This window comes from Schistocerca cancellata, chromosome 1 (genome assembly GCF_023864275.1).
Source record: "Schistocerca cancellata isolate TAMUIC-IGC-003103 chromosome 1, iqSchCanc2.1, whole genome shotgun sequence".
In the NCBI taxonomy this organism is placed as follows: domain Eukaryota; kingdom Metazoa; phylum Arthropoda; class Insecta; order Orthoptera; family Acrididae; genus Schistocerca; species Schistocerca cancellata.
In genome coordinates, this window is record NC_064626.1 from 659432408 (window position 1) to 659439248 (window position 6841).

Genomic DNA, 6841 nt, shown 5'->3' on the forward strand with positions numbered 1-6841 from the left:
TTTGATGTCCTCCATCAATCCCACCTGGTAAGGATCCCACAACGCGCAGCAATATTCTAACAGAGGATGATCGAGTGTAGTGTAAGCTGTCTCTTTAGTGGACTTGTTGCATCTTCTAAGTGTCCTGCCAATGAAACGCAACCTTTGGCTCGCCTTCCCCACAATATTATCTATGTGGTCTTTCCAACTGAAGTTGTTCATAATTTTAACACCCAGGTACTTAGTTGAATTGACAGCCTTGAGAATTGTACTATTTATCAAATAATCGAATTCCAACTTGTTTCTTTTGGGACTCATGTGGATCACCACACACTTTTCGTTATTTAGTGTCAACTGCCACCTGCCACACCATTTATCAATCTTTTCTAAATCGCTTTGCAACTGATACTGGTCTTCGGATGACCTTACTAGACGGTAAATTATAGCATCATCTGCGAACAACCTAAGAGAACTGCTCAGATTGTCACCCAGGTCATTTATATAGATCAGGAACAGCAGAGGGCCCAGGACGTTTCCCTGGGGAACACCTGATATCACTTCAGTTTCACTCGATGATTTGCCATCTATTACTACGAACTGCAACCTTCCTGACAGGAAATCATGAATCCAGTCGCACAACTGAGACGATACCCTGTAGGCCCGCAGCTTGATTAGAAGTCACTTGTGAGGAACGGTGTCAAAAACTTTCCGGAAATCTAGAAATATGGAATCAACCTGAGATCCCCTGTCGATAGCGGCCATTACTTCGTGTGAATAAACAGCTAGCTGCGTTGCACAAGAACGATGTTTTCTGAAACCATGCTGATTACGTATCAATAGATCGTTCCCTTCGAGGTGATTCATAATGTTTGAATACATTATATGCTCCAAAACCCTACTGCAAACCAACGTCAATGATACAGGTCTGTAGTTCGATGGATTACTCCTACTACTCTTCTTAAACACTGGTGCGACCTGCGCAATTTTCCAATCTGTAGGTACAGATCTATCGGTGAGTGAGCGGTTGTATATGATTGCTAAGTAGAGAGCTATTGTATCAGTGTAATCTGAAAAGAACCTAATCGGTATACAATCTGGACCTGAAGACTTGCCCGTATCAAGTCATTTGAGTTGCTTCGCAACCCCTAAGGTAACTACTTCTAAGAAACTCATGCTAGCAACTGTTCATGTTTCAAATTCTGGAATATTCCATTCGTCTTCCCTGGTGAAGGAATTTCGGAAAACTGCATTCAATAACTCCGCTTTAGCGGCACAGTCATTGGTAACAGTACCATCGGCACTGCGCGGCGAAGGTATTGACTGCGTCTTGCCGCTTGTGTACTTTACATAAGACCAGAATTTCTTCGGATTTTCTACCAAATTTCGAGACAATGTTTCATTGTGGAACCTATTAAAGGCATCTCACATTGAAGTTCGTGCCAAATTTCGCGTGTCTGTAAATTTTAGCCAATCTTCAGGATTTCGCATTCTTCTGAACTTCACATGCTTTTTCTGTGGCCTCTGCAACAGCGTTCAGACCTGTTTTGTGTACCATGGGGGATCAGTTCCATCTCTTACCAATTTATGAGGTATGAATCTCTCAATTGCTGTTGCTACTATATCTTTAAATTTGAGCCACATCTCGTCAACATTTGCATAGTCAGTTCAGAAGGAATGGAGATTGTCTCTTAGGAAGGCTTCTAGTAACACTTTATCCGCTTTTTTAAATAAAATTATTTTGCGTTTGTTTCTGGTGGATTTGGAAGAAATGGTATTGAGCCTAGCTAAAATGACCTTGTGATCACTAATCCCTGTATCAGTCATGATGCTCTCTATTAGCTCTGGATTGTTTGTGGCTAAGAGGTCAAGTGTGTTTTCGCAACCATTTACAATTCACGTGGGTTCGTGGACTAACTGCTCGAAATAATTTTTGGGGAAAGCATTTGGGACAATCTCGGAAGATGTTTTCTGCCTACCACCGGTTTTGAACAAGTATTTTTGCCAACATATTGAGGGAAGGTTGAAGTCCCCACCAACTATAACCATATGAGTGGGGTATTTATTTGTTATGAGACTCAAATTTTCTCTGAACTGTTCAGCAACTATATCATGGGAGTCTGGGGGTCGGTAGAAGAAGCCAATTATTAACTTAGTTCAGCTGTTAAGTATAACCTCCACCCATACCAATACACACGGAGTATCTACATTGACTTCACTACAAGATAATCCATTACTGACAGACACAAACACTCCACCACCAATTCTGCCTAATCTATCTTTCCTGAACACCGTCTGAGACTTCGTAAAAATTTCTGCAGAACTTATTTCAGGCTTTAGCCAGCTCTCTGTGCCTATAATGATTTCAGCTTCTGTGCTTTCTATTAGCGCTTGTAGCTCAGGGACTGTCCCAGCACAACTACAACAATTTACAACTACAATTCCGACTGTTCCTTGATCCAAGCACATCCTGTATTTGCCATGCATCCTTTGAGATTGCAGCCCACCCCGTACTTTCCCGAGGCCTTCTAACCTAAAAAACTGCCCAGTCCACACCACACAGCCTCCGCTACCCGTGTAGCTGCCAGCTGAGTGTAGTGAACGCCTGACCTATTCAGCGGAACCCGAAACCCCACCACCCTATGGCGCAAGTCAAGGAATCTGCAGCCAACACGGTCACAAAACTGTCTGAGCCTCTGATTCAGACCCTCCACCCAGCTCTGCACCAAAGGTCCGCAATGCTGCAGATGGTGAGCTCTGCCTTCATCTCGTAAGCAAGACCGGCAGCCTTCACCAAATCAGATAGCTGCTGGAATCCAGAGAGAATTTCCTCAGATCAAAAGCGACACACGTCATTGGTGCCAACATGTGCCACCACCTGCAGCTGGCTGCACCCTGTGTTCTTCATGGCATCCGGAAGGACCCTTTCCACATCAGGAATGACTCCACCTAGAATGCACTACTCTTAATGTTATTTGTCCTTCTTCTTGTCTGGTTCTACTGGTCTCCTCCTTCACTGTATCCCATATTGTCTTTATTTTGTTATCTGATATGACTATCTTTTCCTTGTAATGAATTTGCTCTGATGTCCGTATTACAGTCTTTAATATTTTGCAGTATTTCTTGTAGTGTGCTATAGCATCAACATCAGAACTGTTTTGGATTGACAGATACAGTTTTCTTTTTGTTTTACAAGATACCCCTATTCCTTGAGTAATCCATGGATTCTTTGTAGACTTTGCTCTAACCTTGTCTAGTTTTGGGGGAAAACAGTGTTCAAATAAGGTAAGCACTTTATTAGCAAAGTGTTATATTTTTCATTCATGCCAAGAGCACTGTAAACATCACTCCAGTTAATTTCTCTGAGGAGTGTCCTAAAATAATCAATTTTTGGCTTATTGATTACCCTTTTGAGCTCCAATTTAACAGATTTTATGTCCTGTTCAGTATTAACATTTAACAGAAGGAACTGCATGTCATGGTCTGAGAGGCCATTGACTATTGGTTTTGTAATATAATTTTGTTCATTGGACTTTTCTATAAAGATATTATCAATGGCTGTTAGTGAGCAATTGGCTGCCCTAGTGGGGAATGTTACAGTGGGAATTAAGTTGAATAATAGCGTTACTAAATCAAATAAGTTCTTACTGGGAGAGTCTTTAAGGAAATCTACATTGAAGTCACCATCAACCACTATTTCTTTGTTTCTGGTTGTTAAATGGGCCAGTACAGCTTCAGGGTGGTTTATGAACAGATTAAAGTTACCTGCAGGTGCTCGTTATACACTTAATATTATGAAGGATTTTTTTGTGAAATTCTACTTCTGTTGCACATGCATCGATATGCTGTTCTAGGCAAAATTTATGAATGTCTATGTTCTTAATTTTATGACAGTTCCTGATGAATGTGGCAATTCTTCCTTTCTCCATTTCTGCTCCACAAAAGTGAGATGGTAATGTAAATCCTGTAACACTTAAAAGTTCTATACGAGTGGTCACATGATGTTTAGAGAGATAGATTATGTCAGCTGAGTTTGAGGACTCTAATTCATCTATGCAGATAATTAATTCATTAATTTTATTTCTCAGTCATCGAATATTTTGTTGTAATAAAGGTAGTTGACATTTCACATTGACTGAGTTAAAAATGGGTAGAGTTGAAATTTCTGCTGATTGTTGAAGTCTGCTTGAATTATGTTTTTTGGTTTATTTCTCAAACTGAATGTTTGTCTCAATCCTAACATCTCTTAAAACTTGGTTTGTTTCTGTCCTCCCTACCCTAAAAAAGGGTCTTTTCTGAAACCTATAACCACTGGTATTTTATCATTCATGACAGTGCCTCCCCCCTTTAACTTTCCTGTTATTTCCCAGCCAGTTTACCCTTCCCTTTCCTGCTGAGGTTAAGGCCATGCCTAGTATAATCCCACCTATTGAGAGAATCAACAGGAACCACACCAATGTGTGACCCTGCATCCAACATAAGCAGCCCTTCCAACTCCAAATTAACTCTCTTGACAGATGAGTTCAAATGCAGTTGGTCATGGCACCCAAGAACAGATACAAATTCAACACTAGTATGCTTCAATGCTGATGCTATCTTTGCCAGGTCACACTCTATACTGTACCCAGGATCTCTGTTAATACTATTACCTGGTCCACCCACTATAACCACGGTGTCTTCCTTAGTGAAATCTTTGCAAAGTGATCCTAAATCCTCTGTCACCTGCTCCAGACCACCACTAGGTTTAAAAAAATTGGTGACCTGGTATTGTGATACTAGTTCATCATGCAAAAGTTGGCCAACACCTCTTCCATGGGAACTACCTAACAATAACACTTTCTTTCTCTTTACTGATTTCCCTACATTCTTACTTTTCAATTTGCTGCTGAAAGTTTGTTGTGCCCTGTCTACACCTGCAACTGCTTGAGGCTCACCAGCTTGTAACTGAAGCAGCGGGTCAAATCTATTTCCCACATTCACCACGAAGCTGTCAGACAAAGTTCTCGGTCTGTTCCTCCTGTTGCCTGTTGCCACTTCCCACCTCTCTTTACCCTTCTCCCTCCTTAACTTGTCAAGATCTCCCCTGGCCTTGTCTAACTCAGCCTGAAGGGTGGCAATTTTCCTCTGCTGGCCTAGAAACTTCCTATCTCTACTACATGTCCTACAAAACCACTGATGAGTCTCATTTACTTCCCCTGTTCCCATGCCACTAGAGTCACCCACATGGAAAAAACTACAACACCCGTCACACCAAAGCCCTGACCTAACAATTCTACGGCAAGTCAAGCACTTTTCACTCACGTTAAATGTAATAATTTATTAAGAATAAGTGAGTTAAATTACAGATAAACACGAAGATATGATTCCACAAATTTGGCCTATTCGCATCTGTATGTAAACAAAAACAACAGTGCAAACTTTCTGTAACATCTTAATCTTTACACTACTTTCTGGAAATGTGAGTTAGAAAATGAAGAGGTACACTACAGTTAAATTGCTGGAGAGAGCAAAAAACAATTAAACGAAATTCTGTAGATTTGCTGCACCAAAACGTAAACATAAAATACAACTGTAACCCGACTGTACGATCTTTTCACGTTTTCTGCTATATTACGTAAAGAAAAATGAAACCTTTAATGGCACACTTAAAAAGTACACTAATACACCTATTTACCACATAATCAGTTTTTGTAATCTAAAATGACTTATCTTTACAAGAACACCAAAACTTGCGCTAGTCGTCTGGCTGCAAGGCTGCCAACTATGGGACATAGTTGATAACCAAACTGTTCCTACACATTTTCTATTGGGCACAGATCTGGGGACCTTGCTAGCCATGGCAAAAACCTCAGCACCATGCAGGCAGTTCTTAGAGACATGTGTCATTTGTGGACACGTATTGTGCTGTTGAAAAATGGCACCACAATACTGTTGTGTGAGAGGTAACATATAATGATGCAGCATTTTCAAGGCATACTGTTGTATCATGAGTTCCCTCATACACTACCATCTGTGACCTGAAGTCATACCCAATGATTCTTCACACCATGACACCAAGAGTTACACCAATGTGTCTCTCCAAGACATTGGGAGAAAGGTACTTCTCCCTAGATCACTACCATATTTGCCAACAATGGTAAGCTTGAGTAGTGCACAACCAATATTCGTTATCATACACAGTGTGATGGCATTCATCAGCAGTCTATACTTTTGGGTCACAACACCACTTCAACAGCAGTCACTCGTGTTGTGGTGTTAATGGCAGTCTATGTGTGGTATTGTAATTCCCTAGCCTGGATGCTGCTAGTCTCTGATCCATGATGTAGAATGATACAGAAAGTGCAGAGATGAATGGTTCACAATGCGATTGTTGCACACTATGGTGATCCTCGTTTGTGATTGACAGACATAGTCAACAAATATGTTTGCCCTCACATTTCCATGCTCTCCAACATCATGCCACTTTCACATCCTAATGTGCCACAAAACAGGATATTGTGGAATGGTTCCCTGCTTGCTTAGCCTGTCAAGACCTTAAAGTCTCACAGTTAAAGTGGTAAATCAAACACTGCACAAATACAGATGTTAAGTGGTAACTATTCATGACACATGTTTTCACAGATACACAGAATTGTCACATAGATGTCTTGCACTTAACACCTGAGCCCCAACTGACTATCCTGGGTGGCATCTGATTATTTAAAGACTGTGTTTGAACAAATTGTTATTTTAGAGACTACACAATCATTTTAAAAGCTGCCTGAATTGTTAAAGAGGGACTCATATGATATAATGTCTAAGCACAAGTCTTCAACATCTATATCTGATTAACCATTATTCACAGAGAGTCTTTCCTTTTAATGAT